Here is a 12,101-nt window from a genome sequence, read left to right on the forward strand (position 1 = left end):
ATGAAACTTGAACTTTGTATTTAACAATTAAGTAAACTAACGTAAATAAATAATAATAGTAATTAAATAATAATTGTCTTATCACTAATCAAGCCTTCAACTAAACCCTTTTCATTACACCTGTTTGGGGTAATTATGAGTGATAAAAAATATGTCTATACATTACTTATATGGTAACACTTTTTTCTCAATCAAACCTCTAACAAAGCCTTCGTAACATATAGTATTTTTAGTATTCAAATAATTTTTTTAGTATCATATCAATAATTAATGGAGATCGTCACTCTCCTGACTATAAATAGTATTGCTCTTCCAACTATATAAATCAATAATCATAGCCATTAGCCACCATTTCCATTTACCAAAGCATCATCATTTATCACCTCCTCACGACCCCACTCTAGTAGTTACGGTAAGGCTGAGGGGTGTGGGGGGCGCGAGAGGGGGCGTGAGTGGGGGCGCCATCCAATAATATTGTGACGTGTGGCAGAGAGAGAAACTTGATAAGATGGGTATTGGTAGTGGTGATAGCGCCCCGGGGCATGGTGTGGAGGGGCGCGAGAGGGGGCGCGAGCGGTTTATTTTTTTATTTTTTTATAAATGTATTAAAAAAACGTATTATTAAAAAAACAAGTAATTATTTAAACAAACACACATTAATTAAAAAAACACATTAATATATAAAAAAAATTAAAGTACTAAAAAATTAAAAAAACACATTAATTAAAAAAAATTAAAAAAACACATTAACATTATTCTTATTCTTCGGCTTCGTCTTCTTCGATCAACCTCTTCCGGATACGTTCCTTTTGTTTTTCCATCAGCATTTGGTCGACCGGATTTAGGTGGCTGAAGTCTCTTGCAAGGAAGTCCAAATCTCTCATTCTTTTTTTTTCCTTTTTGTCAACAGAGACCACCTCCAGGGTTTTGTTGAATTTATTGAGGGATTCAACAAGATCGTTGATGTTTACGGCTTCCCCCTCAGCCGGTTTTTTCCCCCTGGCGTCCCTTCCCAATGGCCGCCTCCTCGGCGGTGAAGACGTTTCCTCCCCCGCAACGTTTAGGTCGAATCCAACCCGGCAATCCGACCCGTCCGTTGTGCTGTACGCTCCAGACGAACTAGTTTTAGTCCGTTTCGGCCCTACTTCCGCATCAAGGTCCGGCGCCACCAGCTCAACCCACTTGGCACACCTTCTCAACCTCTCCCACAACTTTACACCGTCCCACGTCTTCACCGCCCCATACCTCCGCAGGCACTCCTGCTTCCACTCTTCGACAGTGAAATTATAGACCGCCAAATCGTCACTGCCACTTGGTCTCATACGACCGGCGTTCCTGTTGAACAGATTAGTAAACAAGCCGACAAATTTTCTAATTTCGGTCCACCGACCCGAAATCATATCGGGATTCCGCTCTGTACTCCCAACGAGCGAATAGAACGTCTCCCTAACCTTTGTCCAAAAGACCTTGCTCTTTTGGTAGTCGGCTGCAAAATTATGTAAATAAATTTGTAAGCCATTTAACTTTTTTATTTAACTTTTTATTTACAATCATTTTTAAAAACGTTAAAACAATTACCGCAACGCCGATCCTCAGAAATGGCTATCCAAGCCCGACACAGGGCTTCCTTCTCATCCGATGACCACGGAGTGATTTTCCGTTTCGCCCTTCCGGTCGAAGCCGAACCCGACCCGTCCGTTGCAAGTTGTTTTTTCCGGTGGACGCGTCTTCTTTGTCCCGCAGCTTCACCTTCTGGTTCCGGTTCTTGTGTCTCCGGAACTACAAAGTTAGGAGACGGTTGCATGTTGGATGGTTGAAAGCCGGATGATTGTTGCGACCCCGAATAAAACATCGGTTGTTCCGGTGCCGACCATAAATCGTCGTAAGGGTAATCTGAATCTAGGTTTGGGTACCAATTTCCAGACATGTTTTTAAAAAAAGGTTTCGAAGATAGGGTGATTTTGGGTTTTGGGTGTGGTGTGTGATATTCGTTTTGGTTGTAGTATGTGAGAATGGTTGTGTTTGATATGTATTGTGATATATGTATTGTGATATATATAGATGATTTTGTTAAAAAAAAAAAAATATTTTTATTCATTATTAAAGCCTTCCAACGGCTCTTTCCCATTTCCCACAGCCACTCACGCGCGCGAGCCTCCTGGCGCCTGCCTCGTTTTCCGCTCTCGCGCCCCTCTCGCGCCCCTCTCGCGCCCCGGTGGTGTGGCTCTCGCGCCCCGGGGCGCTATCGAAGTCCCTCACGCGCCCTGACTAGCGCTCCGCACCCCTCAGCCTAACAATGACTAAAAATGACACCAAAAAAACCGACGGTGGTGAACTTATCCATATCCAAAAGTTTCCACCTCTTGTTGCATCTTACAATGACAAGATACGTCCCATTCTTGACGCCGTCGACAAACTCCGCCGTCTCAACGTCACCCAAGAAGGCATTCCACTCCCCACCATCGTTGTCGTCGGAGACCAGTCCTCCGGCAAGTCTAGTGTTCTAGAGTCACTCGCCGGCATAAGTCTGCCACGTGGACAAGATATCTGCACAAGGGTACCACTTGTAATGAGGCTTCAACACCATCCGAATCCTGTGCCCGAGTTTCGTCTCGAGTTTCAGAAGAAAACTGTTGAGATCTGTGAAGAAGGACAGATATCTGAAGCCATTAGTAAGGCTACCGTGGAGATTGCTGGTGGTTCTAAAGGTATATCGAATGTTCCGTTGACTTTGGTGGTTAAGAAGAATGGTGTTCCGGATCTTACCATGGTTGATTGCCTGGAATCACCCGAGTCCCAATCGGTGATCAACCCAAAGACATTTACGAACAAATTTCAGGTACAATGAATCATACTAAATGCATGTGTTAATATTATGCAAAGGATTTAGTTAGTTCTTATATGATATTTGCTTATGCATGTTTCAAGGTATCATAATGGAGTATATAAAGCCAAAAGAAAGCGTCATTTTGAATGTTCTTTCTGCCTCGGTTGATTTCACTACTTGCGAATCAATTTGCATGTCACGGCTTGTGGACAACACCGGGCAGAGGACACTGGCTGTTGTTACCAAATGTGACCGAGCCCCGGATGGCCTTCTTGAAAAGGTAACCACAAATGCGGTTAATATCGGCCTTGGTTACATTTGTGTTAGAAACAGGATCAATGATGAAACCTACGAAGAAGCTCGTAACCAAGAAGCCTTACTCCTTGAAACTCACCCTTTGGATTCTAAGATTGATATTCCTGTTTTGGCACAACGGCTTGTGGAGATCCAATCAGTGATTGTATCAAGATGTTTGCCGGACATTGACAAGAAGATCAATAAGAAGCTCAATGCTTCGGTTTTGGAACTCAACAAGTTACCACAGAATCTTACAAGTATTACTGATGCAATGGTTGCATTTATGCAAATAGTCGGGTCCTTCAAAGAAACTCTTAAAAAGATCTTAATCCGAGGTGAATATGACGAATATGAGAATGATAAAGAAATGCATTGCAATGCCAGACTAACAGAAATGCTAGATGACTTATCGAACAAGCTCCAATCAAGAGTCAATTTTTCTAAAAATTTTCTTGTTGAAGAAATGCATGTTTTAGAAGAAGCGAATGGGATTCGGTTGCCTAATTTCCTTCCTCATTCCGTGTTTCTCAGCCTCCTTCAGAGAAAAGTGAACAGCATCTTTGATTTGCCTGTTAACTTTGGAAACAATGTGTGGGGTTATCTTGAAACAGTTTGTTCAAGAGTATTGATTAATAGTTGTGAACATTGTCCACAATTGCTTCCTTCCATGAGGAAAGCCACTCAGAATGTCATGGAGAAACTGAAGGTTAGGTTTGCTGAAAGAGTAGTTGAAATGATAGAGATGGAGAAGACTGCGGATTACACATGTGACCCTAACTTTATTACTTCTTATAACAAGCTAATGAGCTACCATGGTCCCTTTGTGAACTCATCTGTCACATTGTCCCCAACGTACCATCCTAGCTATACGATAAACGTAGAAGGTTATGGGGCGGTTAACACCAAGCATCTGAGTAGTGTTCCGGAAAACACAAGGGAGCAAGCTTTTGATCTCAAAATGAGGATGACAGCGCATTGGAAAATTGTTTTGAAACGTATGGTGGATTATCTAGCGCTTCAACTGCGTTTAATTGTTTTGAAACGTATGGTGGATTATCTAGCGCTTCAACTGCGTTTTATAATGCAAAAAGTGGTGAACAAGGAGATGGAGATAGTGAAGGAGGTGATGGTGCATGGTGGCGGTGTAGGGAAGATATTGCATGAACCACCATCTGTGGCTAAGAAGAGGGAGCGGCTCCAAAACAGCATTAGCTTGCTCCAAGAGTCAAAAGAAACAATGGAACAAGTCTTGGATGGCATTGTGGTTACATCTGACTAAGCCTCTTTAAGGAATCTATGGTGGAATTAGGACACTTTCTAGTATGTGTTTTAACTAGTAAATGGTTTAAGTAGGACTTCTAAGTATGTGTTTTGGTTAAGCGTGCTTGTTTTGTATTGAACTTCAACTACTTATCAGTATTGTCTTACCTAGTTCCTCTTTTTAATCTGTTGTAAAAGATGCTAGTCTGTACCAGTACCAAGAAGTATAATGCCAGTGTTTTGTTCATTTGTTTTGAGTGAAGTTCATCATCATTTATCCTTTCCAAAAAGTGATTTAAAAGATAACAAATTCAACAAGAAGCAAAGAATTATTATGTTAATTCATCAAACAGTTGATGGGAAAAAGCCGTTTTGTTTTCGGGGTGGTCTACAAAAGTTAGATCGCCAACAAAAAATCGCATGCCCTAAATTTGTTTGCAATCGACATATGTGTACGGTACTCTTGAAGATCACCATATTTGGTTCTTTCTGTTTTCGTTATAACTAAACCCATTGAATAAAAGAAAAAAAAATGTTATGTCTAAATATGTATATTGTATGTCCATATAAGATCTGGGAGCTGGAAAGCAGAGGTCTCTAGAATGTAATATATAAATTTAAAGTAAAAAAGTAACATGAATCAGAGTGGCGCAGCGGAAGCATGGTCACAGGTCCTTGGATCGAAACCTGGCTCTAGGGCTTCTCGCGAACAGCTTTTTTGTGTGTAACTAAATTTTTCTGGGTTTTTTTTGTTACATACTTACATCCGTACATGCAAATATAAATTGTATCCGGGATAACGATGGAAACCTGACAGTTATTGTTTACCACATAAATTTTTTGTTTTGGTTGCTCTTATTCTATTTTTATTATTTGTTTGTTGGTTGACGGGTCCAGCCCGGCATGGACACGGAAATTTAACATAAATATGAAACGACACGAACTTAAAAAAAATCATGTCAAACACGTAAACCCGAACACGACACAGATTTTTATGGAGTTATAGCAACACATTTAACATGGTTTTTTAATCTAATTTTTTACGTTTGATATTTTATATTACAAATTTACAACAAAAAGAGAGAAATATCTAAAACAGTGCATTAAAATTATAAATGGATTGATGACACTTTTAAATTTTTTTAAATTTTGACATAATAATTAACCATTTTAAGTTATGAGTTATGACATATATTTAGGTCAACCCCTGAACCTATTAGGTCAACCAAACTCAACATTTTATGTGTTCACGAACTTGTCCAAAAACCAACCTAAATCCTTTCAAACCCATTGAAACTAAACTTAAATCGCTTCACATGACCTCTTCCAAAGAGAGAGTTGCAAATGATGCATATATAATAACACAAATCCAAGAATACTAGTCACATGATATACATCACTAGGAATGACTTCTATCACCTCCCAATTATTTAGCCATCACAAGCACTTTTAATCAAGATAAAATTGCATTTCTAACCATGACACATGATCTTCACCAATCACCACAAAGTATCTTTAGGCAAGATGAAGTTAAGAAGTTGATACTCGTGATTTTAAGAACCTTTTAAGGTTTGAAAACCATGATTAGGCTAATTTTTACCCGTGACACGTGATCTTTGCTGGGAAAAAGAACATAAAAAAAACTTAAAAAGACAACTTGTCCGCTTAGAGAAGAGGTAACAGTTTATCTTGAAGCCATGCATCACCTTTGCATATAATGGGTTATAATGGATTTACAGATGGCTGTAGAGAATATTTGGTGAAGACATAGATGAAGAACATATGAGTTGTCTCCACATGTATCGTTCGTTTATATATTGTTGCAGTTTCATTTCCATCCAAGAAAGTTGAGTTAGTTCTTTAGATCAGAATGAATTAGTTATTTAAGATTAAATTAGTTCTTTAATATTAAATATATTATTAAATTGAAGAGTGATAAAAACAAATTTATTGATTGTTTATTGGATTACATCGAAACAGAAGGCAAGCGGGCAACAAGCTGCGCCGCTACCCCCCTTTTTGAATCGCAAAACCCAATCTTTTAAGAGTGATTAAAAAGTGTAATCAAGCATCAACCACGGTAAAAACTGAAGGCATAGCACTTTGTGGAGGGCCCAAATTCAGGTTAAATAGCAGGCTCCCAGAAGGCCCCACATAACTGACAACTCCTCCCCAGTCCCCACCAGATTTCTTTAAATCCCGTTTGCTTTCTCTAACCAACCAATGTGGGCCGATCTGCTCCCAAAATCTTTTCACTTCAAATTTTCAATTACTGCAAGTTTTGTTGAGCTTTGAATTAAACATAAAAATACTTGTCACACAAGGTGTTATACTGTTATATATGGCTCAGGGTCGTCGTAGACCTGGCCCGGTGCCGTCTAGGACACAGTCTCAATAAGAGCATGGTTTTTTTTTTTTAAATATATACATAATTTTTTAAGCGTTATTAGTGAATTGGGCTGAAAATTACTGATAAAAAGTGTTAATAAGGGCTAAAAATCTGAACAAGTTCATTAAAGATTAAACAATCTAGGTAAATTGACCTCATATAATTCAAACTACGACCGATTGGATAATATAAGTTCCAACTATTGAAATGATAAAATATAATCTCAACTACGTATGTGGGTGCAAAATTAAACTTAACCAGCCGTTAAATTTGTGTGATGTGGCAGCTGACTTGTCATTAACCAGCTAACGTGGCAGCTGAGTTGTCATTAAATAGCTGACGTGGCTGCTGAGCTGTTATTAATTACAAAAAATATAATAACAACAACAACAATAATCATCGTTGCATTAATCCATATGCCTTTTTCAATCGTCTTCCTCAAACGTCATCATCGGAAACGTCTAGGACAATCCGGCCGACGTCCCAAACGTAATCTTCCCGAACTCACCCACACATATATCCGAAACCGTGACCCAAATCAACAGCTCCTTACTCTTCACACACATTAAACTCCTCATTCGACCATCTTCCACAAATACTCCAATAGGAGGAGCCGACGTTTGGTGCCGTGGTGTTGGGCCGCCGAGAATTTGAAGTCGCTTTTTGCGGTCTCGGATCTCCGTTCAATGGCACTCAACCCAAATCTAGTTGCCCCGACTTTGAACCACCACCTCCTGACAACCCTAGATCTTGGAACAGAACATCAGAGGTGTTAGATTCGAATAACTGTGGTGGTTATTTTGTCGCGGGAAACCTACAATTGTGGTGCTCTTTGACGCCGGAAACCTGCAACTCTGGTGGTTTTTTTTGTCACCACCTGCAACTAGGGTTCTTGAATGATCCCAGTTTGGGGTTTTAGGGCTTAAAATCGACATTTTATCTTTCCCATCAGCTTCTTAATAGACAGCTCAGCAGCCCCGTCATCATCCCAATCAGCCGGTTACGAGACAACTCAGCCGCCATGTCATAAAATCTAACGGATGGTTAAGTTTCCGTTAATTTTGCATCCATATGCATAGTTGGGATTATATTTTTCCATTTCAATACTTAGGACTTATATTTGCCAATCAGGCATAGTTTGGATTATATGAGGCCAATTTTACCAGCAATCTAATAAAATATTTATCGGTCTAAGCCTAGTAATGAAGTAAATCAGCAACGAACAATCAGTTTTGAGAAAGAAAAAAGTTATAGAAAGACCATTTATTAGTACTCATCTTGGGCACTTGAAACCTCAGAGACGGTCATCTATGGGCTAACGCCCTTGTCTATGCCAGCAGGCACCAAACATAAAAAGGGGTAGGGTAGGAGCGCCATTGGCTTGGCGATGGTGGGCCAAGATCATTTACCAATCAAATCACTTTTTCACATTTTTTATATTAAAAAAAGATTAAATTATAACTATGCTAGTTAAATCATTACATGTTTTAAATGAAAAACTTACTAACAGCCTCATGCCTATGTTTCAGTGACATGAGGAGACCCTCTTTATTTTTCAATTTTTTAGTTAAATAACTACGTATCGCTTTAAAATCATAAGTTATACTTTTGTAACTTATGATCTATGTCAATAAGTTATATAAAGAGGTTGAAATAAGGAAACAATCTCAAACATCCCCTACAAATTTGAAATTTTGACATGTTAGAAAAGCATACGATATATGGATTGATAACAACTGGCTTAACTTGATTTTAAATTTTTTATACATTACTATTTCTAAATTACACATAAACAATTAAAAATAAGCAAATATATAAGACGGTTACATTTAACGTGGTCGGATGTTCAATTTGCGTTGATACCAACCTCAAAAAAATTAACCATTCCTTTGTCTCCTGCCCTTTTGTGAAACAATTCCTGTCTGAAACAAGTAGATGGTGCAAGATCCATGGCCACTAACGAGCGACTCAGTAGAAGATATATTGAAGTGCATTTTTCTAGCCGCGTTATGGTTCATATGGAGATCTCAAGACGTACAATAAGTTCTTTAACGATGTATTCACATCAAATGACAAGGTATAAAAAGAAATCGAAGCAACTACGTTTATGCGTGTGAAGAATCAAGCGAAGTTGCAATCTCTAGATGGTTGACAAGGTATAAATTTTCTTTCACAATGTAAGGTCTTAAAATATTACTTCTAGTTACTGGTTTTGAGGTTAAAAACAAATAATAATTAGAAAGGAGTTGATGCCAATAATTTGAGATAAATACTTAATCTATACATATATTAAAAGATAATAAATTGATCAAACGGGGGGAATCTAAACTCATCCCGTTTAACTAAATGTTTACAGGCTTAAAAAAAAAAAAAAAAAAAAAAAAAACTTACTCGGTTATATTTAGACTAACCCAAGCCCGGTTGTTTAACTAATTAAATCAAATCCATAAATTTCGTTTTAAATTACTATTTTATTATTGATCCAAACTTAATTTCAAATTATTACACAAGACCTCTTAGAAAGAGAGACTTGACAAATGATGCATATATTTACAAAATATTCAAATATACTAGTCACATGATATATACCACTAGGAATGACTTCAATCATTTCCCGTTTTTATGCCCATCACAACCACTTTGATCAGTTAAGCTATATCTAACCAAGACACATGATCTTCACCACAAAGTATTTTATAGGCAAGAGGAAGGTGACACTCATGACATAAAGAATCATTTCATGTTTAACAACCATAATTAGGCTATAACAACATTTTTCGCCCGTGACACGTGATCTTTGCCGGGAAAAAGAACGCAAAAAAGTTAAAAAAGACAAAAGAGAAGAGGCAAAGTTGATCTTTAAAGCCTCCCATCACCTTCACATATTGACAATTTTACCCCTTATCACGTGATCTTTCCCTACAGGAGATGATGTGTCAAGTGGCTAGAAGGTGGACATCAGGAGGCCCCCATGCAAAACATAAATCATTCCACTGCATACCCATGAACATAACAGTGCCACATCTTGATCACCAAAACCTTTGATCTTAATTTTCTTTCAAATCCTCCAAAAATGGCTGCAGAAGTCCCGATCAAGGTCGGTACAAAGGGAACCATTGGATCGCTTATGATGAAGGAGATTGAATACTTTAACCGCCTTGAAGTGCTCTCACAGAAGCATAGGTTACAAGTTCCAGAAGTGGTTGCTACATCAAGCGGTGGCAGACCGAAACCGAAAAGAAAGAAAAGAAGCAGCAGGTTTGTGCCGAGCATTTGTTCGGCTATTGATGTGGCCGATCACAACGGATCTAAACAGGTTTCAGGGTTTGGCTATAGGAGTCTTAAAGCAGATGTTCGAAGATTGCAAGTTTAGGTTGGAAAACTGGGCTTGATTGTCAATCTTTTATCGAATTTGCGCATCGGGTAGACTTATTTTATGTCCGCAACGTTCGACTATATATGTAAGATGTTTTCTTTTCGAGATATCAATCTATAGATATATTGTTGGCATGAAATATAAGAACTTTATGTAGGTTTTTTCACAAAATTAATGGTCGTTGTTGTTATTGTTGTTTGTGTTTGTGTTTTTGTTTGTTTTATCCAGTTGTACCTTATTTCGGTTCTAAAATGGTCGGTTTTAATTTCACAATCATTAGGTTGTGTAATCACCGATTGATTGCAATTATATCGATGTTAAAACCCGAATTAATGCATCATACAATGTGTAGATGAAGTTTGAACCTTGGGCTCTTGCGTAACCTTTTCAAGGCCACTGTTTAGTGCAAGTTGCGGTTTATCTAATCTCGTGACTCTTTAATAACCCTTTGAAGGCCATGCTTTCTGCAAGTTGCGGTTTATCTAACCTTGTGACTCGTGAGTCTTTAATTAATAACCTCTTTTCATGATTAAAAAAGGAAATATCAAGATTGAGAAATTGTTTTTGACTTTTTTGACTAGGGTTATAATCACGAGTTTAATGATCATTAAGACTCATCAATGTCCTCTGAAAAATGGGTCCAGAATCCAGCTAATTTGAATAAAACCATGTAAGTGAAAATATATGAGTTCTTCACATTTAAAACCGCAATTTAAGACACTGATTCGTCATGTTTCAACAAGAACTTCAAACCCTAAATAATGCCCAATTTAACTAGAAACTCCATGAACAATGATAAAGAACAGTTTAGATGAACATGCAAAAAGGCTTAGGGGAGGATGCAAGTACCAAAGAAAGTGTCTTTTTAAGTTGATCATGTGAAACAAGAATCAGGAATCTTTGTGTTCTAACTTTTATGGTTGATCGGGGCCTGTTTATTGAAGAAGCCTAGACAATCCGACAATAACTTCTGTACGTTGGAAATCACAAGGCAAAAAGGAACTTAAAAATAGTGTTTGGTTTCTGTCCATTTAAGCAAATGAACAGTTTTTGGCGGACTGTGTTAATTTACATTGTTCTCTCCTACGATGTCACGCTCACCTACGACGGAAATGTCGGGCGCAACTAATTGCGCAGTACCTCACAAGACACTAGCAATGGTATAGTGACAATGGGTTAGGTTATAATAGGAAGTATATTTTTTGTAGGAAGGATAAAAAGTAATCTTGTCCATTGATTTTGAATATAGAGGGTTAAGATTAGTTTAGGGGAAAATCAAGTGTGAACACAAGATAAAGGGCATAAAAGGAATAACACATTTGTTGACTTTCTCTCTCCACATGCAAGGCACATGCCAAATTCCCTCATCATTTTAAAACGTCCATAACTTTTTTACGACGTTTTTATTGAAAAACAAATTCACCATAATAACGAGTGTCTTTTTTTCTTTTATATGAGTACCATATTGTAATATAAAAATTAAAAAAAAAATTAATAGGTTTTCTACAAATTGTGTTTTACCGAATTGTGTTTTACAAAATTGTGTTATACAATAGTATTTTTCATTGTGTTTTTTCCATTGTGTTATTTACATTGTGTTTTTTCCATTGTGTTATTTACATTGTGTCATACAATTGTGTTTTTTATTGTGTTTTTATCATTGTGTTTTTTTTTTCATAGTGTATTTTTCCATTGTGTTTTTTTCATAGTGTTTTTCATTGTGTTTTTTCGGACTTTTTCAGCGAGGTGGTGGCGGTGGGTGACGGTTGTGGTGGCGGTGGGCGGTGGAGTGGTGGTGGTTGTAAGAGATGAGTGAAGATGTAATTAGGTTTTATGTAAGTGGGTTTTTGAAATTAATTTAAGTGGGTTTTGAGATTAAAGTAAGTGGGTTTTGATATTAAAGTATTAAACTAAAATACCCTCCTTTCTAGCTTTCTTCGGAAAATCAAACT

At 37.7% G+C, this 12,101-nt stretch overlaps 1 pseudogene across 1 annotated transcript; it reads left to right on the plus strand.

The window, feature by feature from the left end:
- Positions 1-301: 301 nt before the first annotated feature.
- LOC143565973 (dynamin-related protein 4C-like) lies at positions 302-4,403 on the plus strand (annotated as a pseudogene). The gene is made up of 3 exons (XR_013141160.1): positions 302-403; positions 2,290-2,839; positions 2,929-4,403. The product of XR_013141160.1 is annotated as a dynamin-related protein 4C-like (transcript).
- Positions 4,404-12,101: the final 7,698 nt, after the last annotated feature.

Source organism: Bidens hawaiensis, unplaced genomic scaffold, assembly GCF_021521415.1.
Source record: "Bidens hawaiensis isolate Kalapana, Puna unplaced genomic scaffold, B.hawaiensis_p1.1 tig00022670_1, whole genome shotgun sequence".
Classification (NCBI taxonomy): Eukaryota; Viridiplantae; Streptophyta; class Magnoliopsida; order Asterales; family Asteraceae; genus Bidens; species Bidens hawaiensis.